Source organism: Triticum aestivum, chromosome 1D (genome assembly GCF_018294505.1).
Source record: "Triticum aestivum cultivar Chinese Spring chromosome 1D, IWGSC CS RefSeq v2.1, whole genome shotgun sequence".
NCBI lineage: Eukaryota > Viridiplantae > Streptophyta > Magnoliopsida > Poales > Poaceae > Triticum > Triticum aestivum.
Window position 1 is genome coordinate 46,717,328 of NC_057796.1, and position 17,707 is coordinate 46,735,034.

Sequence of the window (17,707 nt, forward strand, 5' to 3'; positions counted from 1 at the left end):
TCATGGATCTATCCTTGTACCCTTGCATGTTATCTAACCCTTGTAGGTACTTGGATAAGCCCAATTCTATGATATTGCAACTCACTCATATCTTGAGCAATCTCTACATCACCAAGTCTCTACAATATGGTGGCTGAAGACAAGGAAGCATGAAACCTTTCAACATATCCTTTGACAATTTCTTTATATCAAATTTCTTTTGATATCAAATTTCATGATTGTCACTTTGGATACACAAGTGCTTTTCCTTGCAAGACTAACCCATGTAGGTAGATGAACTCAAACTATAAGTGGTGCTCCCAACCATTGATGAGCTACATCAACCGTGAGCATCCCACACAAGTTCAACTGCATGATCGAGATCAACACCACCACCCAAGGAATGATATTCCATCTTAGAGAAGCTTTACCCCAAAACATGGGTCAAAGCAGCTCAACAAGATGTGAATACATCAAAATGCTTAAACGAAAAATGGTAACCCCATTTTGAGCTTAAACGATGAGTATGACCTATGATCAAGTGCCTTCACTTGACTCCTAAGTCAATATACTCTAACATAGGTGACTTTGTCGCCGACCTATTCTAGATGATGTTCTCTAGTGTTTCTCTGCGTTCTTGCATTTGTCTCATGCATGTTTGTTTCCCCCTTTAAAAAAACCTTTATCTAGATTTCTTTTATTTTACTTTCTGCATTCCCTCCATCCAATTCATTGCAAATCCTTTAGTTAATTCCCTGTAAATCTTTGTGAGATCTTATTTGCCTAGTGAGCTGAGATGACAAATTTTTCTCTTTGTTGAACCCGGCCGCACTGATCTTTTCACATCGGCAAGACCGAAACCACTCGGCCGCGCCAAAGCAAAAGATTTGGTGTCACCGATTTCACAACTGAGCAAAATTCTGTCATTTGCATCCTGCATTTCTAATCCAGTTCCAGTCGATGATTCTTATCCTCTACCTGCATCACATTCTACATGCTGCTTTGTCATGTGACTCAAGGACCAAACCTATTTGACTCATACTCCAGAAGATCCCTTCTTGGAAATTGATGTCAAAGAGGGAGAGAGAGATCACATCAAAGCTTAATCACATCAATGGGAGAGAGAGACCCTATGGGAGAGAAAGATTTCTTAGTCTTCCTAGATGCTTGGTATTCAAAGAGGAGAGAAAAGCCACATGTTTTTAAGAGGGGAAAGACATGGATTCTTTGTGTTTTTACTCTGATTTCCTTGCTCTGATTTTCTATTACCCTATCATCTCCCATTATACAATATCAGATTCAGGGGGAAAAAGACACTTAAGGGAAGAAAATCTCTGGAATTCATTGCATATTTTTACTTTTGCGGACATGTCTATATGCAAATAGATCAGTATTGAGTACTCACTCACTACATGTCATCCCAATCTTGGTACTCTTGTGGTTTGCTGTTCTTGCTCTGTCTAGTAGATGTTTCTATGTTATCTAACCCTATTTTCTCAGGTTCATCTATTCCTAAGTCAGCTCAAGACCACAAGGTAAGTATATGCATCACACTCATGTGCATGAGGATCTCTTGCTAATGTACATATTGTTTGCAAGAAGGACTCATGAACATGGAGATACATTTCCTATATTCACATCATTTGCTCTGATGCATATAGCCAAGATACATGTAACTCATTATTTGCTGTGACATGCTTATGCATTCACATGCTCTTACATTCCATGTTCACATGATTGCATACATGTAGGGGGAGCCTATGCATGTTACATGTCTTTCCAAAGCTTTACTTGTTATTCTTCATATCTTTATCTAAAGCTTTGATGTATGTTGTCATCAATTACCAAAAAGGGGGAGATTGAAAGCATAAGTGCTCCCTGGGTGATTTTGGTAGTTAATGTCAACATATCTGTTGTTGGACTAATATTTTCATCTAGTATATTTCAGATGAGTTCAACAGTGGAGTGGCATGGACAAGAGGATGTGGAACCCCTTCAAAAGGCTAAGGACAGAAGATTGGCAAAAGCTCAAGACTCTACATTTTCACTTTAGTGGTTCAAGATCACATTGAGTCCATAGGAAAAGCCAGTACTATTAAAAGGGGATGAGGTGTTGCTTAATGGCTTGCTTGCTCAAAGTGCTTAGTGATATGTTCCAAAGCACTCAACCACTTTCTCATTTCCACATATGTCCCAAACCTAAAGTCAAACTCGGCCCCACCGATTTGATCTATCCGGCATCAACCACTTGTCACGCCCAATATGCGATACTATCCTAAAGAGACTCGAAGGTCCCACCAAGGATAGAACCGCATATTGAAACGCTTTTGCAAGGTGGATATCATTACATCAACATTACATAATAGAAGGGGATACATACAAGGCATACAAATGCCGCAAGAATACATCAATACATCATACATAAGATCAACATCCGACTACAGATGAAACACAAACAGAAACTCAAACGACATCCACCCTGCTAGCCCAGGCTGCCGACCTGGAACCTATCCCCTGATCGAAGAAGAAGCAGAAGAAGAACTCCAAAATAAGTAACATCGCTCTCGTGTCATGATCATCCCAAAACATGTACCTGCAACTGGTGTTGTAGTAATCTGTGAGCCACGAGGACTCAGCAATCCCATTACCATGGGTATCAAGACTAGCAAAGCTTAATGGGTAAGGAAGGGGTAAAGTGGTGAGGTTGCAGCAGCGACTAAGCATATATGGTGGCTAACATACGCAAATAAGAGCGAGAAGAGGAGCAACGGAATGGTCGTGAAGCTAGCAATGATCAAGAAGTGATCCTGAACTCCTACTTACGTCAAACATAACCCATAAACCGTGTTCACTTCCCGGACTCCGCCAAGAAGAGACCATCATGGCTACACACGCGGTTGATGCGTTTTATTTAAGTTAAGTGTCAAGTTCTCTACAACCGGAGATTAACAAATTCCCATCTGCAACATAACCGCAGGCACGGCTCTCGAAAGTTTATACCCTGCAGGGGTGTCCCAACTTAGCCCATTATAAGCTCTCACGGTCAACGAAGGATATTCCTTCTCCCGGGAAGAACCGATCAGTCTCGGAATCCCGGTTTACAAGACATTTTGACAATGGTAAAACAAGACCAGCAAAGCCGCCCGATAGGAGCTGCACATATCTCGTTCTCAGGGCAACACTGGTTGAGGATATAACCATTAGAGTCACCCGCCCAGAAGGGGCCGGGTTACTCGTAATGATCGTCACGTAAAGCCCAGTACCAAGCTCGAAGACGGCGGGTCAGTAATGGGCTTAATACCCGGAGATGGCTTAAGGCCCGTAGTGATAAACCGCCGTCATGGCAAGACTTGTAGTGTAAGGCAAGAATAGTTAAGAGTCCGAGCCGGACACTGTTATGAGCCGGCCGGGACTCTGAGAGCCGCTGGGCGTCAACCTCTCTATATAAAGGGACGACCCGACGGCGGTTTAGGGACGAGGAAGATCAAATCGATAACCAGGCGGGGCGGTTTAGCTCCCGGTCATCGAAACCCTAATCAATACCACCTCGAACTGGACGTAGGCTTTTACCTTCACTGTAAGGGGCCGAACCAGTATAACCCTCGTGTTCCTTGTCCCGCTTAACCCCTTTAAGCTTCCTAACTGCGATGGCTCCACGACTAAGTCCTTACGCAAGGACATCTGACGTGACAATTCCACGATAGTTGGCGCCCACCGTGGGGCCAGCGCAAGGTGGATTTGAGTTCTTGAAGGGCAGCTTCGAAGGGCTCAAGGGATACGCTGTGGGCCGGATGACCAAGAGTCGTCGCGGCAAGCTCTACATCGATGATGCAAATTGGGGCCCCGACGCCGGCTCAATCGAGTACGGGTACCGGGTCTCGTTCGGCGGAATCCATGTCTTCATTTGCAAGATTGGTGAGCCGGGCCCTGAGCCAGACCTCTGCGCCGATCTCATCGAGACGGCTCAGCGTGCACGACCCGCCCGGGCTCTACCTGCTTCGAAACATGCTTTTGTGGGATGTGTCCACGAAGGCTCTCTGAAGGATCTGGATCTGGTGATGAGACGGCCACTCGCCCTGACGGCGAGTCGACTACGGATGAGAAAAACTCATTGTATCAACTTGAAGATGGCATGCTCAGGGGTTGTTCCGATGGCGACAGTATTCCGGACCCCTTTGAGCCGCCGAGCCGGGTTGGGATCTTTATGGCTGGCACGCAACCTGTTCAAAACTCCACCACTGGGGCAGGAGGCCCTGTGCCCTCGTCGGCTCAAGTGCTGATGGATCTCACAGACAAGATGACGGCCCTGTTAACCACTGCGGTCGCCCCAGCGGATCAAGCTCGGCATGACGCGGAGGTGGCACAATTAAAGTTGGATCTAGCAAAGGCCAAGGAGGATCTGGCGGTGGAAGGGATTAGGATGGTTGCGGAAAGGGCGGCTCTCGACACCCAGACTCAGCTAATTCAAGCACAGTCTTTCCGGCTCACGATGGATTAGAACGCGTCTAATGAGGTCATGAGAAGGAGGCATCAAAAGGCCCAATCTCGACTCCCTCCGGTTTATGATCCTCCAAATCTCTTCAACACGCCTGGGGCAGGGCCCAGTATCCCGCCAGAGATCACGACACCCGGGGCGGGAACGTCGATTCAGCCCCAAGTGATGGGGCCTCCCCGGGTGAACCCTGCCCCGCCTCAGTACGTGCCAATACCGCCGGGTCATTATGCTAACCCTTTGGAAAACATGGTCGCCGCGGCGGCGCGACTGGCGGCTCTCCCAATTGATGGCGACTCTCCAACGGCGGTTGAAACCCGCCGGGTCAGGGAACTCCTTCAGACGGCTCTGGCGTAGCAGGAAGCATATTCTTATAGCCGGGACAGGATTCACTCAACCCCTCGTCTAGGCCGGAGCCCGAGTTATAGCAGGCACATGGTCTCAGCGACCGGCTCAAGCAATGTCCGACGCCATGACTTGCCTCCTGGCCACGGCCCGGTTCATAATGGAGCCTTTCATGCAGTAGACGAAGACAGAGCACGACAAGAGCCAGAGCTGGCACCTCAGTTGACGGCTTACCAGCTACCTCTGGCTTATACGACGGCTTCTGTCGATGTGGGTATACCTACGAGGACTGGAGGTGTCCCTTGTCTGGTGTCGGCTCTCCGTAATGAGCGTCTGCCCAAGGATTTCAAAGGGCCCAGGAAGGTGCCTAACTACACGGCTGATTTGCAACCCGGAGCATGGATCGAGAGTTACGAGATGGCCATGGAGTTGCTGGAGGTCAGTGAAGTGGCGATGGCCAAGTACTTCACCATGATGTTAGATGGGACTGCCCGCACTTGGTTGAAAGGACTGCCGCCTAATTCTATCGGGTCTTGGGCTGAGCTAAAGGCCCGGTTCATCCAGAATTTCAAAGATACGTGCAGGCAATCTATGTCCATCGTGGATTTGACTAACTGTAAACAGCAAGAGGGTGAGTCTACAACCCATTGGGTCCGCCGGGTCAAAGAGATAATACATTCATCTGATAAGATGGACGCTGGCTCTGCAGTCTTAATGTTGGAGCAGAATTGTCGTTTCATGCCCCTGAAGATGAAACTCGGGCGGCACAAGCGCGATTGCAATGATATGGGTACGCTGATGGCGGCTCTTGTCAAATACGCCGACTTTGATAGTACCAAGGACCCCGCGTCGGATGATGAAAGGACAAGGAAGGGAAAACGGAACGACATTGGCAAGGGTCCTCAGCATAACCCGGCGAACCAAGGAGGTAGCAAGCATAAGGCTGAGGTAGCATAGAGTTTGTGGCCAACGCCAGCTCACAGGGTAACAACCAGCGACGTAAGGGGAGGCCACCTCCCCGAGCCGGCGGGTCAGGCCCAACGCTTGAGCAGTTATTGAATGAGCCTTGTCCAAGGCATGGCTCCAGGGAGAAGCCAGCTACTCATCTATGGAAGGATTGCGCAATCATGAAGGCCTTTAAGAATTCCAATGCTTTCAATGGCAACAATGGCCAGGGCGGCGGCTCAGGCTCCGGCGGCTTTCATGGCCCGGGCGGCGGCTCAAATTCCAATCCTCAGAATGTTCAAGGGGTCTTTAATCAGCAGTCCGGCCAGGGTCATCATCAGCAGCAAGGGGGATACCAGACCAATCCAAAGCAGCTCAATGGTGGACAGTATCATGTGTTCACCACCAGTCTGTGCAAACGAGATCAGAAGCTTCATAAGAGGGCTGTGAATGCTGTTGACCCGACGGTTCCACGTTATTTAAGATGGTCTGAGCAGCCTATTGTGTGGAGTAGGGCATATCACCCTCCCCGGGTTGATAATCCGGGTCACCTGGCCCTGGTGGTGGCTCCTCAGGTGGGGGGATATAAATTCACTAAAGTGCTCATGGACGGAGGCAGCAGCATCAACATCCTCTATTATGAGACCTTTCGTCGTATGGGATTGGTTGATAAGAATCTCAGCCAGTCTAATACTGTCTTCCACGGTGTGGTGCCTGGCAAGTCGGCATATCCAGTTGGTAAGATCGAGCTGGAAGTGGCTTTTGGGGATGAGTACAACTACAGGGCGGAAAAATTAACCTTTGAGGTGGTTAAGATAAGAAGCCCGTATCATGCATTGTTTGGGCGGCCGGCTTACGCCAAGTTCATGGCACGGCCGTGTTACGTATATCTGCAGCTCAAGATGCCGGGTCACAATGGGACCATTACGGTTCATGGCAGCAGAAAGATAGCCTTGGAGTGTGAGGAAGGTGACGCGGCTTATGCTGAATCTGTTTGTGCAACAGAGGAGTTGAAGTTTTACAAGGACAATGTTGACCCGGTGTGACACCCCAAAATTTTGACCTTGTTTTATAAATTAAAATTTTACCAGGAAATAAAACTTTTCCATTTGTCTAGATTTATCTTTTGATATTATGGGTTTTTTACCTCAAGTGGAACTTTCCAAAAGTATTATTGGACTTGTATTCTCTCTCTATGAAACAATTCTTTATCAGTGGATTTAATTGCAAGATTTTTTTCCTGAGCTTTGTTCTTTTCAAAAGATTTTTCATGAATTTGGAGCCTGTTTTGCACTTCAACCATTTGACAAATGCATTTAAAATTTCCACCAAAATTTGGGGATGTCATGTGATGTTTCCACATCACTTTTATGCAAAAATATCTTTTGGTTATTGGAGATTTTGAGTTCTACATCAGCTTTTCAAATCTGGTCCAGTAGGCATTTTTGCACTACAACCTAATTAAATATTCCTTAAAAAATTCTTCCAAGTGTTTGGAGATGTCAGTAGATGCATATAATTCAACTTCATGCAAAAACCCAGTATTGTTCTTTGAAAAATTTGAGTGAATCAACCTCCTTTTCATTCTGGTCCAGTTTGGTGATTTGTACTGCAACCCTATTTTACTTTGCTCTAGTGACCCTGAGCTTTTTCCTGCTTGTAGCCCTCCCTACAAAACCCTTGAGTCCAGGAGAGTGGACCCATTGGAGGATTTTAAGTGCATGCAATGAGACCTTTTTCTTTCTGTCCAAAACTGTAGTTTTGCAAATTTTGCACAAGCAAGTTTCTGGTTTTGCCCAAATGATCTTGCCATCATCACCTACATCCAGGGAGACCCTGATCTGGAGTTTTGGCCACTCCAAGAGTTGCCTAAATGCACTTGGCATTCTGTCGAACACTTGGTGTGCACAGTCAGTTTTGACATGAGTTTTAGTTTGCACTGTGATCTTGATCCACTGACCCAGCAACCTTGTCCACTAAGCTCCTAGCCATCCCTATCCTAGTCCTGTTAATTGCCAACCTCCCTCTCGCGCTCTAGGCTGCCCTGGCATTTCGTCGAGCATGTCCCGTGCGTGCTCTGGGCGCGCCCAGAGCGCACGTTTTGCACGCGCGCGCACCGAGCCGCCGCGTCGCACTGCCGCCCTCGCCGCGTCCCGCACATGGCCCTGGCTCGCCTACAGAGCCGCGCACTACACTCGCCCACTCTCCACGCCACCCCTGGCGCCCTACAGCGCCGCTGGCAGAGCTTTTGGCGGCACGCCGGCGTCGGCAGCGAGCTCCTGCCATGGTCGGCACCGCCCAAGCCACACCAGCGCGCCAGCTGCCCCTGTGAATAGCTCGAGCTTATCCTGGAGCTCGTCGGCACGTGCTCGTCGCCGCCACGTCGCCCTGCGGCTATAGAGCGACGGTCGCCGGCGTTCTTATCCACAGCCGCCGCGGGATCAGCCTCGAGCGCATATAAAAGGAGACCCCGAGTCCCTCTGAGTGCTCAGGCGACCTCAAGCCTTCCCCCTAGAGCTCCCCTAGCCATGGATTGACCGGAAGAGGTCATCTCCCCCACCTCCGGCCGGTTCGGCCGCCGCTGCCATCCGGTGCCATTCGTCGCAACCAGGCACTCCCTCGCCCATCCAGCGCCACCAGTCGCTTCCCCTTGTCCTTACGGAGCTGCCCAGTGCCTCAGCCTCGATGGGAAACCACCACAGCCCAAAACCCACTTCACTCCCGTAGCCCCCTCCGCCGCGGAGCTCGCCGCCGGCGACTCCTCCCACCACCGTCGACCCAACGACCACCAAGAGGACCGCCCCGGTCTGGCGGGTCCATCCCTGCCCTCAGGTGCCCTCGAGGAGCCGCCGTTCGTCGACGGCGATCGCCGGAGTCTCGCTCCATTCAGGCAAAGGAAGAGGAGGGAGGAGAGGACTAGTCAAGCCTGACCAGTGGGCCCCCTGGACCCATTGTCAGCGACCTGTGCGCCGTCCACTCTGGTTAAGTGAAGGCGCATAAGTCCCGAGTACGTCTCCTCTACTTCGAAAGCGTATTCTCCCCAAAACGTTTTCTTTTTCTGTTTTATTTTAAAACAGAACTTTGACCAAACTTTGACTGGCTATATCTTTTAAAATAAAACTCCAAATGAGTTGATTCTTTTTCCTACCTCTCTCAAATTTCATCTAGTTTATTTTAAGATTTATTTCAAAAATATTTGGGACAACTTTTTGTACTGGTTTTGAAATATTTGTTATTTGAATATATTTTTCAAAATAGGAAATGGAGAGAGAAGAAAGCTTTCAATAAGTGCACCCTTTGCATACTCTTGAAGGCAAGCATTCTGAACTCTGGCATAATATTTTGTGTGGTGTTTTGATACGGTTACAACACCACTTTGACTTGGAGCATACGTTATTTTTATGTAACGGTAAAGTCACACGCATGAGTGCATACTGGAGGTGACTTGCTGTTATTAATGGATATGCTGGTGATAGTGGTCATCCTCGTGAGCTCCTCATGCATACCGGAAGGAAGCCGGGAGAGTCGTGGTCTTGGGTAGACACGAGCTTGTCCCTAGTTCCTCGTCGAGACGAGTGTGTCCGGTATGGCATGATGAGGTTTGATGAGCGGTGATTCTGTCTGTTAATGGAAATATTTTGGTTATGCTAATCATTCGGAGAATACTTGGACCACCTGAGTCGGTCGTAGGTCGAGTCTTGTTCAGTAACTTCCCCTACTTGTTTTGTACTACCACTTGTCCCTGCCGCAGGTAGGGTACGGTTCAGTAAGTTGTCAACCCCTTACCAAGGCACACACCGTACAGAGAGGCCATGGTGGAAGATACCGGATGCATCCGGTAGGCATGCCACCTGGTCCGGGGGCATGGGTGTTTCCGGTTGGGACCGAGAGGGGGGCACCCCTTAGAGCGCGCGATATAAATTTGATCCCATGCTACGTCGAGGTTGTAGCCTCCCCACTCAGAGTTTTGCTTGACAGGTGTCGTGGGTGATTCCAGACACCGGTGAGTTAAGCTGGTGTGTGCAGGTCAGGTGTGTTTTCAATTAAAAGGCCATAGGCGGAATCAGTCCCGATGGACTAAATAAATCCGTCACTCGTAGGTAAAGAGTGCACCCTCTGCAGAGGTTATATCTATTCGGACAGCCACATCCATGTGTAAGGACAACAGTCTGAGATGGGTCTAGTGACGGTTTTCGGATGGAGACACGGTTAAACTGGATCATAGTAACGGTATTCGGATGGAGAAACGGCTAAACTAGAATCTAGTGATGGTCTTCGGATGGAGAAACGGATAGACTAGATTTTGTTTATGACCTGTGACATATGAGGATTATGTTTATTATTATTATGGACTAACCATCCACATTATTTGAATTAGTGAGTATCCTTGGGACGGTTCTACCTCCTGGATATTCACTGTTATTTATCCCTTATAAGCCCTTTATGTGGTGTCGCACAGACGCCCGACTGCGGCATGCTTGTTGTTTAATTATTCCTTATAAGCCCTTTATGTGGTGTCGCTCAGACGCCCGACTGCGGCATGTTTGTCCTTCATTTATCGTTTATAAGCCCTTTATGTGGCGTCGCTCAGACGCCCGACTGCGGCATATTTGTCATTTATTTATCCTTTATAAGCCCTTTATGTGGCGTCGCTCAGACGCCCGACTGCAGCATGCTTGTTATTTACTTATTCATATTATGCCCTTTATGTGGTGTCGCTCAGACGCCCGACTGCGGCATTGTTAAATTTATTTGCACCTTTTCGAGGAGTCATTTCAGACACTCGATCAGTGCATTCTATTTCTACTCCCGTATTGCATGTTCACACTTTTCCCGCATGCGTGCATCACGGACTTCGTTTATTTTGTGACGAACGTTATCATCATAAAAATATTTTTCGGAGCATGTTTTGATATATTATACCTATGTTCTTAATGTTTGCGAGTACATTCAAACGTACTCACTGGCTTGTCCCTGGCTATTGTCTTGGCCAGATTTCGCGCATGGAGATAGCATTGCGATGACAGCCCCGGAACCCATGTAAAGGTGATAGCAGCCTCGCGAAGATAGGAGTTATCCTGGTCAGCTGTTCTTGTGGGAAATGGAGTCCCATAGACGCAGATGTACCACAAACCGCTTCCGCCATCAACCACTAGAAACCAAGTGTTGTACTCCTAGGCCACAATGGTCTTGTACTACATATTTTGTACTTTGCTTGGAATTCTTGTATCAAGTTGGTGCCTCATCAGCTAACAGTAATCCTGGGGCTGGTGAGCACAAAGGCCGTTTTCTGGGAAATTAATATCCCGAAAATCCGGTCGTGACAGACTTGGTATCAGAGCCAGGCTGACCATTGGCTAATCCTATCTTAGCCAGGTCAATAAACCTAGGTTAACCAAACCACCAGACCTTAACCTAACCCCGGGCAAGCTTCTCGCGTAAGATAGCCCCATAGTGACCCGACGCCTTTCGACAGACGGTGCCCAACCTATCAGCCTAGCCCGTCGATCGCACGCCAGTGACCGGCACCTAACACGTCTCAATCGCAAGCGTGCGAAGGAAGACTCCGTCCCCTTTTCCTATAAAAAGGGCACGCTAGCCTCAACCCAGCACAGCACAGCCCCTTTCCCAAACCATGCCACGATGCCTGGCCCCATTGTTCACAATGAGACCACAGCAACCAACCTTGGAGGTTTTGTGACCGTGCTTGCAAACCTCACCCGCCGTGCCTATGCATTAGAAGAGCCTCCTGAATATGTTGTGTACCAAGGACCCATGTACGGTGAGAGCCGTCAGTACTAGGCCACTGTGCACATCTATGGTAGGGGTCTGTCGCCAGAACGCCCCTACAGGTTCACTGGAAGGACAACTTCCTTTGAGCCACAAGCCATCCAACTGGCAGCTCGAGAAGCTATAGTTCAACTCCGGCACTTGTCGCCCAGAGTTAACTGTCGCTCGTTCTACTACTACCCCAGTCGTGACGGGTATGGTAGGCCGCCCCAGGTTGCCAACGGAGATCATGAGACAGATCCTGCACTATTGCATCTGGTGCGCTATGTAAGTGCACTAGAGCAACTATTCGATCAAGTCACCCTTGATCTGATCGCAGCTCGTGGAGAACTGGTTCGCTGAGCCACGGCGAAAGGAGAGATGGAGCCCGACGCCGACAACCCAGTCGTGCTGTTCGGACACCCGATCGAGCCTTTGAGGTCTGCCCCAGCCATCAACCAGAGTGCTTTGGTGTCCCCAGAGGCACTTCGTCGCCTTTTGGGAACCCGTTCCAACGGGACTGTGTCCAGCAACCCCCGCGATGGTCATCACCACTACCCCGACCCTGCAGCCCCTCAACCTCAACCAACAAATCCCGACGGTGAAACCCGTGGAGAAACCACGGCGTCCGCAAGGCCAGCCCACTTAGACATTAAAGAAGTAGACTAAGTCGCTCGAGTAGTATCGAGCCTTAGTTTTCCTACGTTTGTAATGGTGTGATCTTGTATCGCTTTTATTAAATGCTGTCTGCTTGAGCACCCCTATTTTTTTTGAGTAGTAGCTATGCATATGTACATTGGCGTGCAGTTGCGTTTTTTAAATTTCGGGCGCAGCTACCAAGACCAACCCCGACGGCACCCACAGTAATGCGTCACATTTATGTGATATGTATATCTGTGGCTTTGACCCAAGAACAGGATCGACAACCAGTTACCCTTCACCACGGTAGATAACCCAGCCCCAATGCTATATAAAGGCCACCTCGTGACCTTGCCAAGTACCCCTCACCTTGTGCACAACACTCACAGCCATTTCTTTGCCATGCCGACCCCCAGTATTTATCTGAGAACCCCAGACGCAACCCCGGGTAGTTTTGTTAAATTATTGTGGGACTTTACCTGCAGTACCATGAGTGCCCCCCATCCACCCCAGTACGAGTTGCTCAAATCGAGGATCACCCCTTCCACCTCGAAATATTGGGCAGTGGTGCACATCCCTCCCGCACACCCAAACCAAGATCCAACAGAAGTTTCCTTCGTGGGAAAATCCATGCCGACTCCGCATATGGCCATAGAAGCTGCTGCGTATGAAGCGCTCGCTCGTCTTCGATTCGCGGTACCCTATGCCAGCGAACGAGGATATTATTATTTTCTGAGTCGTGCAGCACCCGGAGAAGTTGCATCTTTTCCCGGTGGACGATTTGAGAGAGATCCAGTACTGGCAAACCTTGCCCAGTACGTTATCGCTTAGGAGCGTTTGATTCAGCGGGTAATGGGTTATTTCCAGAGCCTCGCTGATTTAAATCCTCGGATCGCTATTGGCAGACCACTGAGGCCTGACCAGGAAAGGCGCATTCATCGACTGGTCAACCCGCTTCCCCCGATAGAGGAGGAGTGTGCCCCAGTACCAGAGGCGTTTTCTCAAGACCCTGTCCTTTTGCCGTTTTCTTTGTAAACGTCACCACTGTGTTTTTATCCCAGTATTTATTTTGTGCTGTAACTTATTCGTGGTATCCAAAATTTGTGCGATGGATCCGATTTTTGGTTTCATTTATGTGAGCAGTTTTACTGCTGTTATTTTTGTTTTAACTAATTTTATTTTCTCTCTCGATAAATTTTTGTGATGAGATTTCTTCCCCCGAGTTGCTGCAGCGCATATGTCTTCACGACATAGATTTTTATTCACGCAGCACCGTAACAGCAGACTCACGACCGCGACCACTCGACCTCGTGCGCAAAAATTACAAATCCTCGTACACATTTTTGCGCCTACTGATCACACCCGAGGACACCACAGTCTCAGTAAGAGAGATTTGTGAGAAATCATTCGGGCACGAGTTGCCCCAGCACTCCGACAGTAGTTAGCACTCGATGCCGCACCTAATCCTCGTGATCGTCGCCACCGCGAAGAGCTAACACTCGAGCGGCAGCATCACAACGATCATCCAGGATCATTGCACATAGGAGCACGGAGAGCCCCAGCAGCATCGCCAAACCCCCACACACCAGGACCACGTACCAGTCCGGCATCGCCTCCGCCATTTAAGCCTCGTCCCGAGCTCTTGCTAACAGCAATGGAGGAGAAGGAAGGAGAAGTAGAAGCGAGGCCAGGTGTGATGAAGAAGAGAGGAGCACCGCGATCATTTTATAACTCGAGATCGGTGTACGGTGGGCGAGGTCCACCAGCACCACTCGTAGCTCGATCGCCGGTGTTCGGAGGTGAGTCCGTGAGCAGTGCCGACAGTGCACTGGCCCGCGAGGTGAGTGCACGCTGCACCGGCAGCTAACACGTCGCGCACTACCGCAGTACGGCCTAGATGCCCTATGCGTTAGGCGTCGCCGGTGGAGGAAGCGCGGGAGAGCACGCGGGAGAGAAGAGAGAACCAGAGGTAGAAGAAGAGGCCGACAGTGGGCCGGGTCCACTTGTCAGCCAGAGGGAGCACTGTGCTCTCGGGTGCGACCAGCGTATTTTAGTAATTTAGAATTTATTCTGAATTACTGTATCCACGTAGAACCATCTCGTTTTTCCCCGACCATAGATTTTTCCACGCTACGCCAGTGTACCACACTGTCGTTTTACACCACTTATTGCCCTCTCACTGTAGCCATTTTTTTATTGCACAATTGAATGGTTTCTTTCGGTAAGGGCAATGTTTGTACAAAATAGCTTTTAACAAATCTCGAGGACGAGATTTTTCTTAAGGGGGGTAGTGTTGTGACACCCCAAAATTTTGACCTTGTTTTATAAATTAAAATTTTACCAGGAAATAAAACTTTTCCATTTGTCTAGATTTATCTTTTGATATTATGGGTTGGTTACCTCAAGTGGAACTTTCCAAAAGTATTATTGGACTTGTATGCTCTCTCTATGAAACAATTCTTTATCAGTGGATTTAATTGCAAGATTTTTTTCCCTGAGCTTTATTCTTTTAAAAAGATTTTTCATGAATTTGGAGCCTGTTTTGCACTGCAACCATTTGACAAATGCATTTAAAATTTCCACCAAAATTTGGGGATGTCATGTGATGTTTCCACATCACTTTTATGCAAAAATATCTTTTGGTTATTGGAGATTTTGAGCTCTACATCAACTTTTCAAATCTGGTCCAGTAGGCATTTTTGCACTACAACCTATTTAAATATTCCTTAAAAAATTCTTCCAAGTGTTTGGAGATGTCAGTAGATGCATATAATTCAACTTCATGCAAAAACCCAGTATTGTTCTTTGAAAAATTTGAGTGAATCAACCTCCTTTTCATTCTGGTCCAGTTTGGTGATTTGTACTGCAACCCTATTTTACTTTGCTCTAGTGACCCTGAGCTTTTTCCTGCTTGTAGCCCTCCCTACAAAACCCTTGAGTCCAGGAGAGTGGACCCATTGGAGGATTTTAAGTGCATGCAATGAGACCTTTTTCTTTCTGTCCAAAACTGTAGTTTTGCAAAATTTGCACTAGCAAGTTTCTAGTTTTGCCCAAATGATCTTGCCATCATCACCTACATCTAGGGAGACCCTGATCTGGAAGTTGTGGCCACTCCAAGAGTTGCCTAGAGGCACTTGGCATTCTGTCGAACACTTGGTGTGCACAGTCAGATTTTGGCATGATTTTAGTTTGCACTGTGATCTTGTTCCACCGACCCAGCAACCTTGTCCACTAAGCTCCTAGCCATCCCTACCCTAGTCCTGTTAATTGCCAGCCTCACTCATGCACTCTAGGCTGCCCTGGCATTTCGTCGAGCATGTCCCGTGCGTGCTCTGGGCGCGCCCAGAGCGCACGTTTTGCACGCGCGCGCACTGAGCCGCCGCGTCGCACTGCCGCCCTCGTCGCGTCCCGCACATGGCCCTGGCTCGCCTACAGAGCCGTGCACTACACCCGCCCACTCTCCACGCCACCCCTGGCACCCTACAGTGCCGCTGGCAGAGCTTTTGGCGGCACGCCGGCGTCGGCAGCGAGCTCCTGCCATGGTCGGCGCCGCCCAAGCCACACCAGCACGCCAGCTGCCCCTGTGAACAGCTCGAGCTTATCCTGGAGCCCGTCGGCACGCGCTCGTCGTCGCCATGTCGCCCTGCGACTATAGAGCGACGGTCGCTGGCGTTCTTATCCACAGCCGCCGCGGGATCAGCCTCGAGCGCCTATAAAAGGAGACCCCGAGCCCCTCCGAGCGCTCAGGCGACCTCAAGCCTTCCCCCTAGAGCTCCCCTAGCCGTGGATTGACCGGAAGAGGTCATCTCCCCCACCTCCGGCCGGTTCGGCCGCCGCTGCCATCCGGTGCCATTCGTCGCAACCAGGCACTCCCTCGCCCATCCAGCTCCACCAATCGCTTCCCCTTGTCCTTACGGAGCTGCCCAGCGCCTCAGCCTTGATCGGAAACCACCAGAGCCCAAAACCCACTTCACTCCCGTAGCCCCCTCCGCCGCGGAGCTCGCCGCCGGCGACTCCTCCCACCACCGTCGACCCAACAACCACCAAGAGGACCGCCCCGGTCTGGCGGGTCCATCCCTGCCCTCAGGTGCCCTCGAGGAGCCGCCGTTCGTCGACGGCGATCGCCGGAGTCTCGCTCCGTTCAGGCAAAGGAAGAGGAGGGAGGAGAGGACTAGTCAAACCTGACCAGTGGGCCCCCTGGACCCACTGTCAGTGACCCGCGCGCCGTCCACTCTGGTTAAGTGAAGGCGCATAAGTACCGAGTACGTCTCCTCTGCTTCGAAAGCGTATTCTCCCCGAAACGTTTTCTTTTTCTATTTTATTTTAAAACAGAACTTTGACCAAACTTTGACTGACTATATCTTTTAAAATAAAACTCCAAATGAGTTGATTCTTTTTCCTACCTCTCTCAAATTTCATCTAGTTTATTTTAAGATTTATTTCAAAAATATTTGGGACAAGTTTTTGTGCGGGTTTTGAAATATTAGTTATTTGAATATATTTTTCAAAATAGGAAATGGAGAGAGAAGAAAGCTTTCAATAAGTGCACCCTTTGCATACTCTTGAAGGCAAGCATTCTGAACTCTGGCACAATATTTGTGTGTGGTGTTTTGATACGGTTACAACACCACTTTGACTTGGAACATACCTTATTTTTTTATATAACGATAAGGTCACACCCATGAGTGCATACTGGAGGTGACTTGCTGTTATTAATGGATAAGCTGGTGATAGTGGTCATCCTCGTGAGCTCCTCATGCATACCGGAAGGAAGCCGGGAGAGTCGTGGTCTTGGGTAGACACAAGCTTGTCCCTAGTTCCTCGTCGAGACGAGTGTGTCCGGTATGACATGATGAGGCTTGATGAGCAGTGATTCTGTCCGTTAATGGAAATATTTTGGTTATGCTAATCATTCGGAAAATACTTGGACCACCTGAGTCGGTCGTAGGTCGAGTCTTGTTCAGTAACTTCCCCTACTTGTTTTGTACTACCACTGGTCCCTGCCGCAGGTAGGTTACGGTTCAGTAAGTTGTCAACCCCTTACCAAGGCACACACCGTACAGAGAGGCCATGGTGGAAGATACCGGATGCATCCGGTAGGCATGCCACCTGGTCCGGGGGCATGGGTGTTTCCGGTTGGGACCGAGAGGGGGGCACCCCTTAGAGCGCGCGATATAAATTTGATCCCATGCTACGTCGAGGTTGTAGCCTCCCCACTTAGAGTTTTGCTTGACAGGTGTCGTGGGTGATTCCAGACACCGGTGAGTTAAGCTGGTGTGTGCAGGTCAGGTGTGTTTTCAATTAAAAGGCCGTAGGCAGAATCAGTCCCGATGGACTAAATAAATCCGTCACTCGTGGGTAAAGAGTGCACCCTCTACAGAGGTTATATCTATTCGGACAGCCACATCCATGTGTAAGGACAACAGTCTGAGATGGGTCTAGTGAGGGTTTCCGGATGGAGACACGGTTAAACTGGATCATAGTAACGGTATTCGGATGGAGAAACGGCTAAACTAGAATCTAGTGACGGTCTTCGGA